A 24,384-nucleotide genomic window follows, 5' to 3' on the forward strand; every position below is an offset into this window, starting at 1 on the left:
GATGTATCATGTGTATCATGTGATTGTCTTTGATGTATCATGGATTAGAATAGGATGATGTACCTTATTTCACATATGTATATTCTTTTAAGCCTTCATACCCTGTGACATGTACAGTGGATGATTGAGCATTTGGAAATGTAATGTATGAACATTGGACTTATCATTATTATTTCATGTGGATGTTGTACTAGATGGATTCATGTATGTAATTCAACGTTAAGGGATCTTAAAGAATGTAATCTATTATGTATGTTATGTTTACTTTTCAGATGGACATTGCTATTGCTTCCGTTATTGTGAATAAGTTATGTATGGTATTTAATTTCATGTAAAAAAATAAAAATAAAAAATGTTACCAAACTCAGTGAAACTCTAGGTTAATTCTTTGGATCCCTTGGCGGGGCGTTACATTTGGTATCAGAGCCCGAGTTTCTACATTGGGAGCTCTGGGTATTTTGGAACAACTAGAACTGTGAACTATTAAGTGTATCTCTTCGACTTGAAACTAGGTGAACTGAAACAGAACCTGAACTGTTACTTGAATATTTTTCATACTTCAACACTTAGTTTTCAAAAATGGAGATTTTACTTAAACCTAAACATAGAATTGAACTTTGTCTATTGCAAACATGTGTCTTTTGATTGTAATAGTACCTTGTTCTATTGTAAGATAGTGTTTGGGACTAGGTCTTCTGTTAGAGGCCGTGGTAGAGGCCGAGGAAGAGGCCGTGGTTGTGGAAGAGCTGTCAGTGCCCATGAGTCTTCCCATGAGGGATCAGCTCATGTAGAGATCAGGGAAGAGCACTCTAATAGGTAGCAGGAAGAGAGTCGTAGAGAGGACCAAGCTGAGTCTGAAGAGGTTGGTTTGAGATAGATGATGCAGACTATTTTAGAACATCTACCTCCTATTCAAGAACAACCTAAAGTGCATCAGATAGAACAAGAGCATAGACCCCGATCTAGAAGTCCTCAGAAGGATCGTTAGAGGTCCATTGTGTCCACTCAAATGAAGGATCTTTCAAGATCCAAGGTCAAGCCTTTCAATGGGCAAGGTTCTGGTTATGTGGCCGAGTAGTGGCTAATCTCCCTCGACAGGATTTTTGCCATGCAGGATTTTGACAACATGTTAAGGCAAGATTTGCGATCACTAATTTAGAGAATTTTGGGGCCACTTGGTGGACAATTGAGGAGAAGAAGCTGGGAATCGATATGAGCAGTGTCACGTGGGAACTATACTTAGAGAGTTTCCATGAACGATTCCTACCAGAGGAATGGAAACTACAAAGGGCAGATGAGTTTCATAATCTCAAGCAGTACACTTTTTCAGTGACCAAGTATGAGTGTAAGTTTTATGAGCTTATGCCTTTTTCAGGGTTCAGTGAAAATTCAGCTCAGTTGACAAAACACTTTGTTAGGGGTTTGAATAACCGTATAATTGGGGGTGTCAAGGTATTTGAGCCAAAAACTCTCAAGGATGCGGTACATCGAGCAATCCTTGTTGAGAAAAGTGTCAACCTTGGTCAAGGTGGTTTTGGAGGAGCACCAGCAACATCAGGATCTAAAGGCAACTTCAATTCAGGTGGTAACAAGAAGCCTTTCTTTTCTAAGGGAAAATAGTATTAGTAGCAGTCTCAGCAGACGCAGCAACAGAAGAGATCAAATTCTCAGGCTCAAGGTGGTGGCAAAGGTTCTAACTTTAAGAACAACCGCAATGCTCAACGCAATAAATAGAATTAGTCCAACCAACTAGCTTAGAGTAGCCAGTCTTTTGTAAACAGGAACAATCGCCAGCAATCTAATGTACCACCTATGGGAAGAGGATCTGGTAGGAATACAAATTTTTTTTCATGTGGTCAGATTGGACATTATGAAGCTTAGTGTCCATAGTGAGCACCTCAATTTTCAGGACCTAGGCCTACAACTTTAGAACCCACAGTTGGTGATGCAGGGAGAGCTCATAGAGTTTTTGTAGCAGTTGATCAATGTCAGGCAGATCATCAGGGAACAGTGGTTGAGACCACAGGTGCTATTCGAGGTATATCTCTTTTAGTATTATTTGATTCAGGAGCTACAAATTCATTTATTTCACCATCTATAGTTTCTAAGTGTAAGCTAGATGCGGTGAAGCAAGATCATGGTTGGCAAGTGGAACTAACCTCAGGGATTAAGGCCTCCACGAATTCTGTAGTTCATAAGTGTAGGCTTAGCTTAGGGAGCTTTGATATGGCAGTGGATCTTCAAGTCATACCCCTTGGTTCCTATGATGTGGTTCTAGGCATGGACTGGCTTGGATCTCATAGAGCCAGTATAGATTGTAGGAAGAAGATTATTTTGTGCCAAGATGACCAAGGGAATGATGTGAAGATAGTTGGGATACTGAGGCCTATATCTCTGTGAATGATTTCTGCTATGCAATTGAAGCAAAGTTTCCATAAGGGATGTCAGATATTTTCTATTATGGTAAATGATCTTGATGAGGAAGATCTTGTGAGGAAGACCTTAGATCACCCAATTTTACAGGAGTACGCAGATGTCTTTCTAAGTGAGATTCCAGGCATGCCTCCAAAGAGGGACATTGATTGTAGCATTGATCTAATTCCTGGAGCAGAGCCTATCTCTAAAGCTCCTTATCGTATGACTACTCAGGAACTGGGTGAGCTACATCTTCAACTAGAGGAACTTCTGGCCAAAGGGAGCATTCGACCTAGTGTATCACCATGGGGAGCTCCAGTGCTCTTTGTGAAGAAGAAAGACGGTTCTTTGCGCCTTTGTATTGACTATAGATAGTTGAACAAGGTGACTATTAAGAATAGGTATCATTTGCCTAGGATTGATGACTTATTTGATTAGATCAAGGGAGCTACAGTATTCTCCAAGATTGACCTTAAGTTAGGATACCACCAGCTTCATATTAAGGAAGCAGATATTCACAAGACCACTTTTTGAATGCGCTATGGGCATAATGAGTTCATAGTGGTACCTTTTGGGTTGACTAATGCTCCATCAGTGTTCATGAGTTTGATGAATGGTTTTTTTCGATCATATCTTGACAGGTTTGATCTCGTGTTTCTTGATGACATATTGATATTTTCTAAGACTCAGAAGGAGCATGAGGAACACCTGCGGTTGGTATTGCAGTGTTTGAGAGGCAATTAGCTTTATGCCAATGCCGCTAAGTGTGAATTCTTCAAATCGAAGATTCAGTATTTAGGGCATGTTATCTCAGGTGATGGTATTTCAGTGGATCCTACAAAGATTCAAGCGATAATAGATTGGCCTACCTCGACTAATGTGTCAGAGATTTGTAGTTTCATGGGTTTAGCTCGTTATTATCGCAGATTTGTCCAGAACTTCTCTAGGATAGCACATCCTATCACTTCTCTTCAGAGGAAAGGTAAGAAGTTTGTGTGGAAAGAGAAATGTGAGGAAGCATTTATGAGGCTCAAGGAGCTTTTGACTAGTGCACCGATTTTAGCTGTACCTAAACTAGAAGGTGATTTCTTGGTGTGTACAGATGCTTCTCTTGAAGGAATTGGAGCAGTGTTGATGCAGAATGGTTGGGTGATTGCATATGAATCACACAAGCTCAAGGATCATGAGTTAAATTACCCTACACATGATCTTGAGTTAGCAGTAGTAGTTCATGCTTTGACAAGGTGGAGACATTTCTTGTTGGGGCACAGATTTGAGCTACATAGTGATCATCATAGTCTTCAATACATTTTTACTCAGCCTAATTTGAATGCTTTCCAGAGATGATGGATGGAATTTTTATGCGAGTATGATTTTGAGCTTAAGTACATTTAGGGTAAGGAGAATGTGGTGGTAGATTCTTTGAGTCGCAGGAAACATGTGGTAACATTGATGACTCTTAGTGTGGATTTGAGGAGTCGGATTCTTCAGGCACTTCCTACGGATTCCTGGTATCAGGAAGTGTGCAGAGAGATAGATTCAGGAAAACTGTTGGAAGGTAAGTTTGCAGGTTACATTCGAGAATTAGATGGTCTTTTGAGACAGTTGGGGAGGATTTATGTGTCATTACTACATGAGCTTCGCACCTTGATTTTGATAGAAGCCCATCGTACACCTTACTCAGCACATCCAGGTGTTAAGAAGATGCATGCTGATTTGAGACGTTTGTTCTTTTGGTCCGGGATGAAGCAAGATATTGCTGATTTTGTGGCTAGGTGTCTTGAGTGTCAAAGAGTCAAGGTAGAAGACCAGCACCCGGTAGGACTATTGCAGCCTAATCTCATTCCTTCTTGGAAATGGGATATCATCTCCATGGATTTTATAGTAGGATTACCTATGACAGTTCGACGTCATGATGCTATCATGGTTACCGTTGATTGGTTGACTAAGGTGGCACATTTTTCACTAATCATGTCTTCCTACACAGCAGCTTCTGTAGTGAATGTCTTCATGTGTGACATTGTGAGATTACATGGTATTCCTAGAAAGATCATTTCTTACAAGGATCCTATATTCACATCTGCATTTTGGACATCGTTGTAGCATGAGCTTGGAGCGGAGCTAAACTTCAGTTTGGCATATCATCCAGAGACTGATGGTTAGACAAAGAGGGTGAACTAGGTTTTGGAGGATATGTTACGGATGTATGTGATGGATAGGCAGACACATTGGGAGGACTATCTCTACCTAGTGGAGTTTGCTTACAACAATAGGTATCATAGTTCTATTGGCATGGCACCTTTTCAGGCATTATATGGACATCCTTGTCATACACCATTGAGTTTGGAAAGCCTCAAGGATCACATTCTATTCGGTCTTGAGATGCTTCATGATATGGAGCAACAGGTAGTGTTTATCCGTGAGCATTTGACTATGGCACAGGATAGGCAGAAGAAGTATGCCGATGCTCATAGGATTGATAAGCAGTTTGCTGTGGGTGATAACATTTTCTTGAGAGTGCGATCGCGAAAGAGTCCGATCTAGTACAGAAAGGGTTCTAAGCTAGCACCTCGCTTTGTGGGACCATTTGAGATTTTGGAGAGGATTGGCTCGATTGCTTACCATCTTGCTCTATCGCCCAGTCTAGCTCGCATTCATGATGTTTTCCATGTTTCAGTGCTTAGGTAGTATATTCCTAATATTGTGCATGTTCTTGATTGGAATGCGTTGCAAGTAGAGGACGGGCAACTGGCTTTGGAGCCGGTTCGTATTCTGGAGCAGCGGGAGTTGACCCTCAGGGGTCGAACCATCGAGTAGGTAAGGGTCCAATGGGACCCTACTGATGATTCTTCAGCTACTTGGGAGGATGCAACTAGATTGAGGGAGTTATATCCCTATTTTTTTGTAGGCTTCCAGGAGTAAGCCTAATTCAAGGGGGGGTGGATGTAGTGCCTACCCTCGTTCACATCTTTTCTAGACTTATTGTTGCTATTATTATTAGACTATGTAGACTAGTTTTATGTTGATGGTTTAGTGGTGTTGTTTTGACACTATCAGAGATTATGATAGGGATTCAGTTGATATATGATGAGATCATTTAGACTTTACATTTCATGTATGTATGATGACCATTACATCATTTTCAGTTATTAATGATGATTAGTTAGATGGTTTATTATCTCATGTGTTTTATTATGGTTACTTACCCCATACTTGCATGTGTATGGTGTGCGTATTTTCTGATTGTATGGTATTTTTGATGTGGTTAAGGAAGGGAGTCGTAGTCACCTGCTTAGTCGAGATCTACATGATGCACCACTTCCTATCATTGTCTGTTTAGCTTAGCATTATATATTGTATGTACATGGATGGTTTTTCTGCAGGTTGCAGGTACTGAGTATCGACGTCCTTGAATTGCCAGGATGAGCATACCCTATTATACTATCTCAATGATAAGAGAAGGGAGATAAATTCTCAAGTCCAAATTCCAAACCTAAAAACCATTTGTCCTAGTGAGTTAGGACAAGTATCAAAGTTGAATACCCACCGAATGTGTCGGATGACATATTTTGTGATTTTTAACCCTTTAGATTTATTTTGTATGATTTGTTCTATGATGGGTTTTCATATTTTATCTTGGAGGTCTATGGTGAATTTTCCATTAATTAAGTCTTAAAAAATAGATTTAATTCATAAATTATTTATTTGAGAAAATTAATAAAATATAATGATCTTTGATATTTTGATTGTAATTAATTAAATGTGAATTATTGGGGAAAAGGAATTAAATAAAAGAAAACTAGAAATTAAAATTAATAATAATTATAAAATAATAATAAAGTAATAAATAAAATAATAATAATAATAATAAAAGTTATAAAAATTAAAATGAAAGTTATAAAATTTAAATAGAAATTATTTAAAAAGTAAATTGGAGTTATAAGCTTGCATGGGAATTAACATGTGTTAACAACACGGGAGTTAGTGCATCAATTAAGCACAAGGTGTTTACAACTCTATGACTCATCAAAAAGGTTGGAAAAGACCCATGCTTAGTTGGTGACACCTTTCAGCGGTTTCAAGAAGCATTCCAAAGGTTTCTTGAGAGCTCTTTATATTCAGGCATTCATAGAAGCTTAGGGAGAGGGTGGAGAGCAATTGGAGCATTGGAGGACTCAAGAACTCTGAAGAAGGGAGCTTGCTCTACGGGTTTTCTGAGGAAGAGCGAATTAGCATCAGAATCTGGGTAGATTCTTGTGATTTTTCTTATGCTATTTCCGCATCATGCATTCCTGTCTTCTTCGTGTCTTCCATATGTCTTCTGAGGAATTTCATATTTTTATTGTATGCATTTTCAATTTGGGCAATTAAATTTATTTGAGAATTGTATATGCATGGATTTAAAAAAAAAAGAGAAAACGGGGCTAGGGTTGAGATTCATAGCCAAACCCATTAGATTAATTGTTGGAAATTTTGGAGATCAAAGATCTATGGAGGCATTCTGAAAAATTGAAATTGTAATCATAAATTGTCAATTTGCTTAGACATACATATATATATATATATACATATGTATGTATATATGTTCATATATAGTGATATTTTGAATTCTTTATATATTTATATATATATATAAACATATATATATATATATATATATATATATATATATATATATATATATATATATATATATATATATATATATATATATATATATATATATATATATATGCCTTTATATATATATATATATACATATGTATATATAATATATATATTTGTTAAAAAAAAATAGATTACATACCGTGGGCGAAAACGTTTTAAGAAATGTTAAAACCAAATTGCAAAGTCAGTATGGAAATCGCATAAGCGATTGTTAAAAATATATATATATATAAAATGTTGGGTGGGCGGGTACTTCGTACCCCAACCACTGCAGGCCTATGTGATCGCAGGGTACCTGCGACCGCAGTGTACCTACAGTGCGACACTTTAGTCGCCACACGATTTTAAATCGCATTGTGTTATATGTGTTGGTTTTAAATTATATTTGCAATGATTATTTCATATACGATTTGGATATGAATTTCGATTTCATTTTTTATATGTTGCAATGTTATTAATTATTAAATGTTATTATATATCTATATATTTATGTATATATATATATATACATATATATAAGTATATATGTATATATTATTAATTATAAATGATTATTATAAAGTTCTCAATTAATGGATCACTTTTTTAATGAGTAAAATATTGCTATTAAGCTTGTCAATTATGAAGAGATATTAACAATTAATTTAATTAAACTTAGTTTTTAATTAAGATTAATTATTACAATATATAATCGAAGTTTTCGATTCATTGAGAATGTCAATCTTCAAACAATGTCATATAAATCAATTAGAAAATTGAGTCTGATGGAGAAACTTTTATCTATCAAACAAATACATGGGTTAGATAAAACGTGAAAATTCTCCACTTGATGTTAATTTGGGAATACGTAAACTGAGACTTTTGAATTCAAATTTGAAAACTTAGCAAAACCAAAACATGTGTTTACATTGTGTATTCTTTATGCTATTGTTTTGGGTTTTGGGTTGACTAGTGTTGACCAGTATAGGACGTCTACCAGAGGCTTGGGGGTTATGTGATTGTGATGCCATGATGATGATTTAATCTCGATCTTTATAACCAAACCTTGGTTATGTGATGTAATGCTCTGTGTATTGGATGTGAATACTGATTGTTATAGTTGAGATTCTTATTTATGAGACACTTGACTTAACCATTATTTTTGGTCATCGATCAGTTATCCTTGGTTATTCTCTAGTCGCCATGATGGGATTGAAATGTGGATTTATTCTTGATGATCTCATGTTGTGACATGTTTGACTCAACCATTTTTGGAGTCTTCGATCAGTGTGTTTGAGATATATTGTTGGTAATTGAGAACCATTGGATACTTTTGATTATCAGTGATGCTTCAGTTGCCAATAGAGAGCTGTTGTGGTCATGATTTTCTATGGATGTTTGCTCATGGAGATTTGATGCTTTTATGCATATTTGATGATTTTATTATGGATTATTTTGTGATTTTGAGATTTATGATTCCATGAGCATTAGGGTAGGATATCTGCATGTAGTGACGGGAAGTGGCTTGCAATGGGGGCTGAGGCCCTAAGAGGCTGCCAGGGTAACTCATTGTAAGTTGGATTAATAAGTGATAACATTCACAACTAATACTAATTGAATGAACCTAAAAAGACAAGAGTTTTGGTTCTCGCCCATGCCTTGAGTGCTTGTATAGGCTAGGATGGGAGTAGTGAGAATGCATGGTTGCGACCTTGCATTCCATAGTATGCCTTGTCAGTATGAGAAGATACTAGTGGCTGCATGAGATCAGTATGGACTCATAGATTTTAGCTAACTGCTAGGGTAACTTGTAGGTGATAAATGTGATGACACTTTCTCGCTTGCATAGTAGGTTCCTACATGTCATTGTGTGTCTCTGGGAAGTAGATGTTAGTTTCGTGATTGGAACCTTTGAGTTAGTATACTTTTAGGATTCTTGGACTATAGAGATTTGTGCTATGTGTTATGGATAGCCTATTTGGGACTTGAGATTATCTCCTCAGCACGGTGGGAGTGGACCACTTAGGTGCCACGCGATCGGGTGGTAGTGTATTTTCCACTCTTATCATTTGAGATTGATTGAGACATCGTGGCTGATGTGTCCTTCGTGATGGTGGATATGTATCCTTTCATTGATGATTAGCATATGTTAGATGATGTTATCTTATGCTGATATTTGCATGTTAGATTACTTTCTACATATGATGTTGTATATGTTAGGAGTGACATTCCTACTATGTTAATATCGATGATCTCTTCGATGATTTGGGATGTTACGCACAGAGGGATGGCTAGGGCCCACGATGGTCTAATGATGCTATTAACGGTTGGGAGGAACTATGCACTTAGTTAGTTATCTTTGATCTTATGATGAATGTATATGTATTCTATGATGATGTATTGTAGGGCCCATTTGCCGTTGCACCAAAAGCCATGACTGTTAGTGAACATGGAACACCACTTGTGGGTAGGGGAGCACGTCGCATCACCCAACAATCTCCCCCTCGACGCGCCTACCAGGTGCTTACGTGGGTCGGCAAGGCACCAAGGAGATTTGAACCCATGACCAGGCCAAAACCAGGCTCTGATACCAATTGTAGGGCCCATTTGCCATTGCAACAAAAGCCATGACTGTTAGTGAACATGGAACACCACATAATTAACCACCTGTGGGTAGGGGAGCGTATGATGTGTATCATGTGATTGTCTTTGATGTATCATAGATTAGAATAGGATGATGTACCTTATTTCACATATGTATAGTCTTTTAAGCCTTCATACCCTATGACATGTACAGTGGCTGATTGAGCATTTGGAAATGTAATGTATGAACATTGGACTTATCATTATTATTTCATGTGGATGTTGTACTAGATGGATTCATGTATGTAATTCAACGTTAAGGGATCTTAAAGAATGTAATCTGTTATGTATGTTATGTTTACTTTTCAGATGGACATTGCTATTGCTTTCGTTATTGTGAATAAGTTATGTATGGTATTTACTTTCATGTAAAAAAAATAAAAAATAAAAATGTTACCAAACTCAGTGAAACTCTAGGTTAATTCTTTGGATCCCTTGGCGGGGTGTTACAAGTGGTAAATTTGGTTCTATTGTCGGATTTGTCATAGAGGTAAAAAATCTAAATGTTTTTTTGTTTTGAATTGAATACTATACCAATAGTGTATATGATGTTATATTTCAACATTAAGTGACTATATTTTTCTTAAATAAGAAATGAATGATAACAATGCACACGCCATTGGAATGTAGGATGTTTCTTCTAGAGCACATTCCACAAGTGATGAAGGCCCCAATCTGAACTCTAGGACAACAGATAATCATTTTCTATTTTTTTTAATGTAATTATTAATACAATTAATTATCTTTAATTTAAATTGATAGTGTAATTGATGTAACATTTTTTGTTACTATTTTAGTGCATGTAGCCTATGCTGAACAAGTGGAGCCTGACCCACCTACAAGTGAAGTTCCTCCATTAGGTAAAGAAGATAACTGTTATTCCTTTAAACAAATTTATTTGCAATTGATTTTTTATTAACATAACCTTTTGTATTTTCATTGCAAAGGGTGTTCAACAAGATGAGGTCAAGGGGAGAGAAAATGATTTGGAAGATGATGTTTCCCACCCAGATAAAGAGCAAAAAAGTCATGTTCCTTAATTATTCACAATTGAAACAATAATAAAAAATTCTCATTAATATAGTCCATTTCTTTCTTACTGCAATTAACCCCCCTTTTCTAGAGTAGTCTCATACTTGTACTAGGCTTACAATAAGGAAAATAGAACATGAACATGATGAAGAAAGGGACAGAGCAATTTTTCTTAAAAGAGGATTAAAAAGAAGAAAAAAATTATTTACTTTAATGCATTTTATTTGGCAATGACTAAATCTTTTATGTGCTATTGAATGTTCATGAATGATACATGCTAATGAATATCAGTGAATGTTGCGTGTTGATGAATGTTAATGAATGTTTTGTGTTAGTGAGTGTCATGTATTAATGAATGAATGCTATATTTAATTAATAATGAAAAAATGAATGACTTTTATATGTTAGTTTTGGATATTATGAGATTATTTTTTGGATGCTCATAGTTTTTTTACTTCATCTGATAATGAATGAATGTTAGATGTTAAAAAGGAATTTAGTTATGTTGGGGGTGGGGAGTTGAGCTTCCACCTTCACATGGTTGGCCTTGTAAGTAGAGAATAGTAAACTATTCTCAAAACAAAGTGGAGCTCAATACCCAATCACCTTCACAAAGTATGATTGTACCAAATATCCTTCACATTAAAGAGACCTATCAATGGTAAAAATACACCTTATGATCTAGAACTTTCCTCATATCACTTAGCTTTAATATCTAATATTGATAATTTTTCAAATCTAGTTTTTGTGACAATCCATATAAAACTTTTCATCACTCACCATACCCAATATTAGACCGTGGAATTGATCCATACCTAATATCTTGACTCTCCAATACAATTCCACATGGAGAATCTCTTGAACTTTATTTTAAATCACAAAATACTTAACATTTTCCAACTTTATTTACAAATAACTTCTAGAAAGCAATAAAACTTAGACAGAAATTAATGCTTCTTTATTCATCAAAATTCAAATCCATACAATCTCCATCCAGTGACTTGGGAATGGTTTAAACATGACTATATATAATATTAACAATGAACAAAACCAAATTTTTAATAGGCATGACTATTGGTAAAGAAATTGCATTTACTGAACAACTTTTCAAAAAATGTTGCTTGACAACATTTTAGCAACTTTTGCAAAAATGTTTCAATTTTGATAATTTTGTATCTAAGACCCAAACAATGATTAAAAAGTATGCCAAGGCTATTTCTAAGGCCATTATTGGATAAATCAACTCAAATTATCTGATGGATTTGTCATGCCCAAAATACGAGGGCCAAAACACACAATTTTTTTTTTTGAACTATGATTCAATAAGATAATATGGTCATAAAAAAGGTTTTAGATGTTTAACTATAATGGAACTAATTGTTCAAGTAGTTTAAAATTCGGATAACCATAGGTACTTTGAAGATAGATGCAAGTTCACCATTGATATAGAAAGGTGACAACTCAGTCTGAAAACATATCATAAAAGAGATAGGTTGGGTGAACTTGATGAACTCTAGAAAATCAATTAATTAAATTAAATGACTAATTCCATTTAACTAAAGTGCTAATCCTTAAATTGTTTTAATAGTTCCTTAAACTATTCAACTCAAGCTAACTACATTTTTAAAATTTTAATCCAAAATCTAAACTAACCTTAGATATACACGTACAATAGAGGTAACCTTTATTATCAATTGCACTATCTAAATTTTAATTTATAATTATCTCCAACATACTTCTAACAATCTAATTTATTAATCTATCAATTACAATTAAAAATGAAGACTAGAATTATTTAAATTAAATCTATAAGTAAATCTAAGCTTTATTTAAAACTATTATAAATGTAAGTCCACATTAATAATGCCAATATAAAAATCAATCTAACTAATCTCACAATTATATAAAACTAATTAATAACATAAAACGAAATACAACTATAACAAAAGACAGCTAAATTAGAACTAATTAACTTGGGACTATCTTAAATAAAACAACTTAGAACACTAACTAACTAACATAGGATTAAGAAGCTAAATCCCATTCTAAAACTATTTACTAACAACTATACTAACATAAAACAATTAACATAAACTATGAACATACTAAATTCAATAATAAATAACATACTAACTTAACAATATAATATACTAATTAAACAATAAATAACATACTAACTTAATAACATGATATACTAACTAAAAAACTAGCCTAAGACCTACCTACTTCCCTATTCCCTTGGCCACTTGGCCTCCTTCCTGTCCCACACCCCAAGGCACTCTGGGTGAACCCTAAGACATTGTGCACTGCCCAAGTCTACCAGGTGTAGTCCTATCCCCTCTTCCTTGATGTGCAATAAACCTTCATGTTGAGTGTGCTAGGCATGGAGGAGTTTGGGGGATGAGTGAAGTTTTAAAAAGTTTCTTTTTAAACATGGATACATCTTTCTCACTAGGCGCCCACATAAAATGCTGACCTCACACCCCAACTTCACATCACACCTGCGCTACTCTAGCCTGGAGGGAGAAATTACTAGTTTGTATGCTTGGTTGAGTGAAGGCTCAGGCCCCCGAACGACTATGACAGTCTGGCTCATGTGATCCAAGATTTGGGTTTGAGACAATTTAAATTTCATTTGCCATGATTTCTTTCAAGGTAATTTATTGCAAAAAGTTTTATTGGTGGAGACCATGGACAGGATGCTAAAGAATGAATATATATATATATGTTTTAGTATGAAAGAACTTGCTAACACCAAAGCTATTTATTATTATACTTAAAAGATTTGGTAAATAGATTTTTTAAAAAAAGAATCAATATGGGATATGCTTTGTTGCTTACTAAATTAAACTTTTTTCTCTCATACAAATTCTAGAGAGCAAAATGCTCCTGTAGGTGCATTTTTTTTTTTGTGTTTCCCCTCTATGTAGTTTTTTTTTTGTTGAATTCCCAAAAGTGTTTAGTTTTAACAAGGGGCGGGGGGGGGGGGGGGGGTGGTGGGTGGGTGGGGGTGTATATAAATATATATCTATATTTTTGTGTCATCATCCTTTTCTTTTTGAATACAATGAGGTATATAAACATTTTTCTGTCTAATTGGTTTTGCCATTTACATAATTTATCAAGGAAGGTGGCAAATTTGTTTTCCTCAATTTAGGATTATTTACTTTATCCTAATGCATATAACATTGAATTGAAAACTTCAACATAACAAAATTCCTTTTCCTTAATATAATTGAAAATGTGAAGATTGCTAAATTTCCAATAGACTCAACATTTAATCTATTTTTCCACCCACCTATACATGAATTGAATTAACATAAGGTAAAATGCAAGGAGGTTTTCTCAATCTTTTCTCTCTATTAATTAACTTGGTTCAAGGCTCCATTGGGAAAGAACTAGTAAAAAAACTCGACGTCTTTGCCAAATACATCATAATTTAAAATACGTCTTTACAAAATGTTACAATTCAATTGAATTATCTTATAGGGCTTTTACAAGAGATTTTTTTTTTAGTGTCTTCAATGCATCAAGAAAACCATGGAAAGGACAAAAACTGACCCAGAGGTAAAACGACATATATGGTGAACAATTCAAGCATGCATCCCCAACCCGGTTTTGCACAATAGGTTCGATATTGAACCAAAATTGGGGGGAGATGGATTTTCTCAATAGGAGATTTCAATCACCATACCATAACATAGCCCTTTCGGGGCTAAAATTCAAGAACTTCCATTCTTCTACAATACCCTTTCGGGGCCAATATAACAAGGGTATTCATTCCTTCCTTTTTTCAGGAATTCAAATTTTCATACAAGGTATGGGATGACAAGTAGGGGCCCACACACTCTACCCTCTTTCCCTCCTCTCACCATGAGAGGAGACTCTACACTATTGAGGTCCAACTAAGGCCCTTCCCCCATACATGGCCACTTCTTCCCTATCCAAGGGTGAGTGATGCCAAAACAATCTCCATGAAATCCCCTCAAAATTTAAAAGCAAAGCATAAGAATGACATCCAAGAACAAGTTAAGATCCCTCCCAAAACACCCTCAACACACACACATACAAACAATACAAAGATCATCACAATGCCTTATGCATGAATCAAGCATGAACATTAAGAAGAAAAAAGATCAAGAGAGTGAAGAACTCTACCTTCACAAAAAGTTATGGTAACATGACAAGTTGAGAAGAGCTTATCCTCCCTTTCCTTCAATCTCCCACTCCTCTCTAAAACTAGAGATTGGGTAACAACCCCAAAACTACTCCAAATTGCCTCTAAGTATGATCCTTAACTCAACTAGACTTCAAGTAACCTCAAGATGGAGTTTTGAGTCACCAACTCAAGTAGGAGACAATCAATTTTTGCAATCAACCAAAAATAGGGTTTTTGAGTGACCCTAAAAGTCAAAGAAAGAGGCTAAGGGAGTGGAAAGTACTCCCAACCCATACCCTTACCCCTAGGGCACTTAAATTTAATGTTTTTAAACCTTAAAGACTTAATAGGAAAAAAAAAAAGGCTAGGAGGATAGTAAGACCAATTAACAACCTTCAAAGAAAGACAATGCAAAGATAACACAAATTAACAAGGGGTTTAGTTTCATCTTTCCTTTGGGTTTCCTGGCTAAATTTCCTGCACACTCATTGCACACATCAGTAGTTCAAGGAACACATGTATATATATGTAAGAATACGTATCAAGAAATTCATGTAAATTAAAAACATCCATTTTTCTACAAATCAATTGTTTATCTCATTCTATTCATTAAAATTGAAAAAATCAAAGTCTTAGTTTTGCATTCATTCACTTCATCATCGTACATGTTCATAAAGCATTAAATGACAAAATCAAATATATGAAAGTAAAGCATCATAAATCATAAATAACATAGTAATGTTCGGTGCATCAAATAATGTTCTGACATATCGAGTCATGAATATCAAAATAATAATGTATCATCGATGCTAGGATGGGTCGGGGTGAGGCCTCACATGATTCCTACTCTACCTTCCTATTATTGTCCTATTGGTCTAATAAGACTCAAGATTTCTTACACACCTTTGGTCTCTTAGGCTTACATTATGAGACCCAAGGTTTTGTTACCCCCAAATGATGATGTAACTAAGAATACTATGAATGTATCTAAAAGATTCATATCATTTTTTATATTATCATTCACGTCAAGTCTTAGTTGATTAGACATTATGCTAACTCAGTAGAGTGCTATATCAAGTTGATTGATGAAGAGGATTTGAAGAAAGTATGATGACCAAAAAGTTGATAAATATGGTATTCAATGGGCACTTGAATGATTTGGAAAATGATAATGCAATTTTGGTTTGAGTGTTTTACAATCATGTACTATTATAATGTAATGAGATATACATGTTATACTTAGTAACAAGGTGAAATAAGGAAGACTATGTTCACTGAGTGACTACAATGTTCAAAGAGTAGTTGGATAAGAAAATACAAATACCACTATTAACCAAGAAAGTTTAGTATTGATAGAGTGATGATTTAATTGAGTAAAATGTTATTTTCACCTATTAATATCAAGGAGAAAATGTTTGTAAAGATGGAATCTGAGGCCAAATTTTGGTGGAAATAAAGAATGTTTGAGAAGTTGAAAGGCAAGAGTTAAAGTTTTTACAAGATCCGTAGTTGGAAAAATGCAATGAAGATTTGATGATAGAGATTGAAGAAGGATAAGGATGAGAACATCGTTCTATGAAAGTTCTATTTTCTAAGTGATTAAATGAAATGAACCTTAGATCAATGATTGTGATTAAGCAATAGTAATAGGAAGAATCTTGAAACACAAAGACTATTATATAAGGAGTAGTTGAACAATTTTTTTGTTGTTGGTTGAATGCTAATGGGATATTAAGAAAGGAGATCAAAGTGAAAAGTTGTTGAAGAAGAAAGAAGAGCTAGCTGAATCGAGAAGAGAAGAGAGAAGATCAAAGTAGAGTTATGACAAAGAGAAAGAGTGATGGTGTCCATCAACCATTAAATATATCAAATAATAGAGATCAGAAAGAGACCAAGAAGAAAGGAAATATGAACAAGTAGGATAGTGATAAATAGGAGATATTTCCACAACAAGTCAAATTGTGATATTGTTATTAGCATCTAACTATGTTTTTTTGAGTCAAACTCATTGAGCCATGCTTCATGAGTAGTGATTCAACATGAATCCATCATGAATCCATCTCTCATGAGAATAAATAGAAGACTCAAAAATCATTGGATCTAGGTGATGCTCAAAAAGGTCAAGCACCAAGACTTCCTGGGAGGTCACACATCCCAATACTACTCCAACTTGAGTGCTCTTAACTAAAAAGTTTCCTCCATGGTTAAACCATCTTACTTGCAACCCTATTGGAAACACATTCACCAAGTGTTGTGCCTTATGAACCATTCATTAGAAAGCCCCTTAAGCTCATCAATTGATAAATAGGAGATATTCCTACAAGAAGTCAAATTGCGATATTGCTATTAGGATTTAACTGTGTAGATTTGAGTCAAAATCATTGACCCATGTTTTATGAGTAGCAATTCAACATGAATCCTTCTCTCATGAGAATAAATGGAACACTTAACACTAGTTGGATCTAGGTGATTCTCATAGAGCTGAAGTACTAGGACTTTCTAGGAGGTCACCCATCCCAGTACTACTCTAGCTTGATTACACTTAACTATAGAGTTTCCTCCATGGTTAAACCCATTGCTTAGTGTTGTGCCTTATGAACCATTCATTATAAAACCCCTTAAGCTCAGTGATTGATAAATAGGAGATATTTTCACAACAAGCCAAATTGTGATATTGCTATTAGGATTTAACTATGTGGTTTTGAGTCAAACTCATTAACCCAAAGAGTGCTACAGAGGTAAGATCTTTTCATGATTTGGCTGGTTTTTATAGAAAGTTCATAAGGGATTTTATTAGTACTCGTGGACCCTTGATTGAAAGAATTAAGGGGATAGGAAATAATTTAAGTGGACTATAGGAGAAGATAAGAGTTTCAATATGTTGAAATAGAAAGTTACAGAGTAGTCCATTTTAACATGCAAATTTTAGCAAGGCATTTCAAGTAGATTGTGGTGCTAGTGGTACTAAAATGGGAGATATTTCAAGCCAAGAAGGTAGACCTATTTCTTATTTCAGTGAGAAGTTGAATGATTCGAAAAGAAAATATCCTGTTTATGATAAGAAATTTTATGCTATAGTTCGTGCATTGAAGAAGTGGAGACACTATCTTCTTCATAAGGAGTTTTTTTTGTATACTGATTACCAAGATTTGCAATTTTTGAATAGTCAAGGAAAATTAAACCAAAGAAATTTGAAGTGGGTTGAGTTTTTGTAGAGTTATAGATTTATTTTGAAACACAAGAGTGAGAAGTCTAACAAAGTTGTAGATACTCTTAATAGAAGACAAATTTTGCTGACAAAGATACATATTGAGGTGGCTGGGTTCAAGGAACTCATTCATTTGTATCAAGAGGATTCAAATTTTGGTGAAGCATGGAAGGATTGTACAAAACCTATTACACTTGACATGAAAAAGTGATTGGATTTCATAATCCAAGATGGCATATTGTTCAAAGAAAGCTAGTTGTGCTTTTCAAGAAGTTCAATAAGAGAGAATCTCATCAAGGAGAAGCATAATGGAGGATTTTCTAGACACTTTTGTAGAGATAAAACCATTGCTTTAGTTGCTAAGAATTATTAGTGGCCACACTTGCAACAAGAGGTGAAGAAGTTTGTCCAGAGTTATAGAGTATGTCAGATGACAAAAGGAGTAAAGCATAATACAGGGTTGTATTAGCCATTACCTATACCAGAGAAGCCATGGGAGGACGTCAACATGAATTTTTTTCTTGGATTACTAAGGACTTAGTGAGGGCATGCTTCTATTTTTGTGGTGGTTGGTAGGTTTTCAAAGATGACACATTTTATTCCTTGTAAGAAGACTAGTGATGTTGTTCATGTGGTAGAGTTGTTTTTCAAAGAAGTGTTGAGGCAACATGGTTTGCCAAAGAATATAGTTTTAGATCAAGATACCAAATTTGTTGGGTATTTCTAGTGTACATTGTGGAAGACATTGAAGACAAATTTGAAGTTTAGTTCATCACATCATCCATAGACTGTTAAGTAGATAGAAGTTGTGAATCTCAGTTTGGGAAACTTGTTTAGATGTTTGATTCGAGATAAACCAAAAGGATGGGATTTGATTTTATCACAAAAAGAATTTTCATATAATAATTCTATCAATAGGAGTACTAGTAAATCACCATTCTAGATTATATATAAAAGCAATCCCAGAAATGCATCTAAATTGAGGTAGTTGGATAAAGGAGAGATAAGTAATGCTAAAGCAGAAGAATTTACTAAACATTTGAAGAACATCCATGAGGAGGTGAGAAAGCACATTATAATGATGAATACATTGTACAAGGCTAAGGAATATGTGAAAAATAGGTATAAATAATTTCAGATTGGAGATGAAGTTATGGTTCATTTGAGAAAGGAGCATTTTCTAGTAGGTACATATAATAAGCTGAAAATGAAGAAGTTTGGACCCTGCAAAATAGTGAAAACGCATGATTCTAGAAATTCTTATGAAGTGGATTTGCCTACTGAATTGAATATTTCATGAGTATTTAAGATTTTAGATTTGACAGAGTATTATGAAGGAGGTGATGGAGATGAAGTTGCAGAAGTGTAATGGAGTATTCTAGCAACTAGTTTGACTATAAAGGAGATTGAGGAGATATTAGATAGTCATGTTGGAAAAAGTACAATGAAAAAAACTTATGAGGAATACCTAGTCAAATGGAATGTAGGCCAGTGGAAGATTCTTCATGGCTAGCAAAGGAGGAGGTTAACCATATTGGTTTTCCTCTAAACACTTGAGATCAGATGGGGTCACTTCTCAAATTACCTTGGGTGTCTGATGTAGGAACATCCTGGGTGTAAGAGAAATATTGTATCAACCAAAAATATTTTATTTTAGTTGTTAAATAAGGGTTGTCTTAATGCAGAGTTGCTATCTGTGGAGGCTTGCTACTTAGTAAGTTAGTCATACGAGCTTGGAATATCCTAATTTTAGAGGGGGATGTTCATCTTAGATATATCAACCTACTAGTTGAGGCTCAGTTCCATATCATAACTATTCATGGATTTATTTTGGATTTTTGGTTTGCAATTTTGGTATAAAAAATTTAGGCTCACCATTGAAGGCCTAAATGTGCCCAAATGAGGCCCAAAAACTCGACAGTTGGGCACTTGTGCAGATCCAAGCCTATAGATGAGAAGCCAAGGATTCTAAAAAGTGGTTATAATAGCCAATTAGAGAAATGGTTTGAGTGTTATGGCCTTTCAAAGTTGGGCTGACCAAAACTTCTAAAATAAATGTAAAATATCTATTTCGCTAACTTTATATGTATTTTTAGGATCTTTTGGCCCTAGGTATTAAGTTTGAGTGTCTAGAACCTTCTCAAGGGGAATATAATTTCCTATTTAAGAAATGCTAGAACATTTTCTAAGACAACTCTGGGTGATAGTTTGCAGCTTTGTCTTGCACATTAGTGTAATGAAGGCACCCATGTGAGTATAATATTGTAATTCTAGATTCTATAATTTTGCATTTGTGATGATAATAAGAAGCCCATATTTTGTTCTCACAAATTGTTGTTACTTCTTTGTTCCTATTATGTGTTTAAGGTATTAAGGGTAGCACCCTTCATCATATGGTGTCTAGAGTGAAATTATCAAAGGAAGACACATTTGTAGAAGTAAATGAAACACTATACAGATCAATGATTGGTAAACTATAGTATGTTGTGCATAGTAGACCATATATTGTACATATTTTTAGTATAGGTGCAAGGTTTTCATCTAATCCTAAGGAGACACACACAACTGCTATGAAGAGGATTCCATATATCTTAAAGGAATTGAAGATTTTGACCTACAATATAAGAAAAATGATGACTTTAATCTTAAAATCTACATAGACACTGATTGGCCTAGTAATGTGGATGATATAAAAAGCACAAGCGATGGAGATTTATCTTTAGAAGAAAGATTGATTACATGGATAAGAAAGAAATAGAGTTGTATTTCACAATCTACTATTGAAGTTGAGCATGTTGCTACTACAATCAACCAAAATAGTTTCTATGTAAAATTTGAAATTATTATTTATTGCATTACAAATTTGCAATTATCAATGGTCTGAACAGTGACCTTTTTTGAAACAAATAGTGGCAACTAAAATGGATGATTCTAGTTAATTGTTTAACCTTTAATTATTTAGATAGTTATGAAGTTTGCTTCTGGATTCAATTGTGTGTATTTCTAGATAGTTACAACGCTAAAAATACACACAATTGAATCCAGAAGAGAACTTCATAATCTTCAATGGATTGTGGAAATCTGATATTATTATTTAGATAGTTTCAATTTGTTTTAGCTTGTTTGATGGAAAGGAAATAGTCACATTCATGATATCTTCTTAGCTATATGAGTTAGCAACTATTGATTGTTAGGTAATTTTACATGCATTGGGTCCTAATTATTTCAAATATTGTGAAATATTATATATTTATCATGGTCATGTTAATGGGTTTTGTTCTTATTATAGGTCACAAGAAGATTTAAGGTTTTCTTAAGCTCTATGTCTCTTGCAGCCTAGATCTTATCAGGGATATATACTCAATCCAAGTAGGTGATTATGGGGATTTCCATTGGTGTGATTGTTGGCATGATATTAGTAGCCTATTTCCTCTACTATATCATATGGCATAGAAAGTGTTTTGATTAAGTAAAAATAGGTTTTAAAGGACCTGAAACCTTTTACAAAGTAACCAAAAGTCTAGAGAAAAGAGCATAAAAGCTAACATCTAAGTCTAAAAGCATAGTTCACCACATGACAAGCTTCAAAAAATAACAAAGAAAAAGAAAAAAATAGGAGGCCAACTCGAAACAGAGCTAAAAAGAGAGCAAAGGGACAACAAAAAACTAGCAACCAAACAGCTACATAGTCTTCAACAAGTTAGCAGCCTGGTCTACCAAGATGTGCATATTCTCCACAGTGGCCTTCACCTCTTCCATCTTGTTCATCTCCTCATTCTTATTAGAATGATCCCAAGTGCGTTTGCTAGGTCCCTGATTCTCAGAAATAGTAGGGGACTCCTGTCCTTTATCTTACTCATGCTTTTTTAGGAAACTACTCACATTATCTGCCATAGTCTTTAATGAATTGCTATTATTATCAATCATTTTCTTGATCATCTTTTCAATATTATTCACCTTGGCCTCCAGAATTTTCACCTTCTTCAGATTATCACTATTAGCCTTCTCTAGCACCCTATTTTTGGCTTCAATTCGTGGAACCTTTTTCATAAGGTTTTTAACCTCTTCAACATTGCCAATAACCTCTAAAAACCTATCAATATGTTAGCCTAAAGTGTGCTCCCCTCTAGCCAATTTCCCTGCCTGCTCAACTTCCTTAGCAATAAACTGCATTTGTTGTTTCAAATTTCCAACTTCCTTCAAAATGGTCCCAGGGCTTCCTAAAAGTCCTTTAGTAATGCTAGCCTCACCCTCATCCTTGTCAAAATCTAGGATTTTCTCCTGAACCCCAAATTCCTCTCTTTCCAGTGCCACATTCTTCATATAATTCTCAACCCCCTCCTCTTGAGACCTCATCAATTTTCTCTTCCTCTCCATTCTATGAGCTAGAAGTTCATCATCTGATGGGGTTGAAACCCTATCATCATTGTGACCCTTAATAACCATTCCCTTCCCCCCACTCCCCTTCTTCTAGGAACCTCTCATCTTTTCCTCAACAAAGTCATTGCCTCGGTTATAGTCGCTCACCTTGGCTTTCTTGTGAGGCCTCACCCCGCCCGATCATAGCATGGATATTTTATTTATATTTTGATATTCAAGATCTTGATATGTTGATAGTTATTTGGGACTGATGGACAATGGATCATTTTATTTATGCATTTTGATACTTTAGTAGTGTTTTACATTATTATATGCACTTAAAACCTATTATTATGTAAGAAATGTTTGGAAAACATATGGATGTAGTTTTATGACTTGATACTATTAGATTTTTGATGCGATACTAAATGTTAATTTAATTATGGATGGATGTTAATTTGATTATGATGCTTCATGAGATGAATGATCATGATATGTAGAGAGGTGGTTATGATGATCTATGATACAAAGAGAAATGATAATTTGATTTTGATGTTTATTCAAAATGTAGATAGACGTTAATCTGATGGATTATGATATGTAGATTTGATATTCTAACATCTTGAATGATTTAAATGGGAATAAATAGGAAAGAAAAAATTATCCGAATGGTTATTACTATATGCATTTACATTATATATGTTATATGACTCCTTGGACTACTAATGCTCGAGTTTATTGTGCAGGAAGTGGAACAATGGAAATTCTTGGGGGAAACAAGTTCCAAACCTTGTGAACATAGTTAACCAAGGTGAATCTTTGAAAGATTCAAAAGCCTCATTGTGAAAGTATTTTTCTTTGTAATTGTATGGTTGCTTGCTTGGGGATATGTTTAATCATAGCCTAGATGCATTAAGGGTATGTCAAGGAAAAGGTAATGTATTCTTATGTGTCACTTGACACTTGTATAGTCTATGTGTTGATGACATGTCACCCAGAGTGTTGGTCACAAGGTCACTTAATCTTGGTCCTCTTCCTTCCTTTCAATTAATGCTTAAGTACACCCATTTGGGAGAGAGTTTTAGGATGGGTCACCATCATGTTGAAATTCGAATTCAAACTTGATAGGGAGTTTAGGGGGTCTAAATGGGATCCTAAAGTGTTATTTTATTGTTATAAAGCCACCCAAATGCTAGTATAGCATGTTAGGGGCCTAAATTCAATTATTTTAATATTTTCCTAGCTTTGGGAACCCCTTAAACAAAGCTATTGTGAACCAATTATAAATATGAGTTTTTCCATGATAGAACCCTCACAACCCCACTTGGTCAACCTTCTTATTTTGGAGGAGCAACAATTTAAGATAGAGAGGCTAGATGTTCTTACTAAAAAAAGGGTTAGTGGAGAGTCTTTTAGAGGGGGAGTGACAAGTTAGTGGGTTGTTCACCCACTCTCTAACTTTAGAGACATCTATGTTTTGGAGGGAGATTAAGGGAGCTCTACTACATCCATCCTTAACCTAGCTTGGACCAAGGTTGGTGACCCAAACATGTTCTTTTTTTTTTTCTTAGCATGGATAAGAGAATCTACAAGTGTGAAGAGTTACCAATGGAGTATGTTTTGCATTGTGAATCTTGTGTTATGAGCTTTGTCATTGTGTTGTGGAAAGGTGAATGTGTCTTGTGCTCTTGGAGATTTCTCCTTGGTTTTGCTTTGCTTGTTCTTCATTTTTTTTTGTTGTTGTTGTTGTTTTTTGTTTGAATGTAAGTGTTGATTGTGATTATGGGTGTGAAGGCTTCACTCACCCTTGGGAGGGAAGAGAAGCCTTGGGTAAAGGGCATAAGTTGGGCTTGACATTGCAGTTGAGAAAGATTACCTCATGATGAGGGTTTGTTATTTTCATGGAGTATGGGCTCCATTA

At 34.9% G+C, this 24,384-nt stretch overlaps 1 pseudogene; it reads right to left on the reverse strand.

Moving 5' to 3' along the window:
• LOC149535544 (putative aldo-keto reductase 2) overlaps positions 1–22,550 on the reverse strand; it is a 39,076-nt pseudogene extending 16,526 nt beyond the window's left edge.
• Between the last annotated feature and the right edge of the window lie 1,834 nt (positions 22,551–24,384).

Source organism: Cupressus sempervirens, chromosome 10 (assembly GCF_028749045.1).
Source record: "Cupressus sempervirens isolate cs-2001-9-10 chromosome 10, ASM2874904v1, whole genome shotgun sequence".
Lineage (NCBI taxonomy): Eukaryota > Viridiplantae > Streptophyta > Pinopsida > Cupressales > Cupressaceae > Cupressus > Cupressus sempervirens.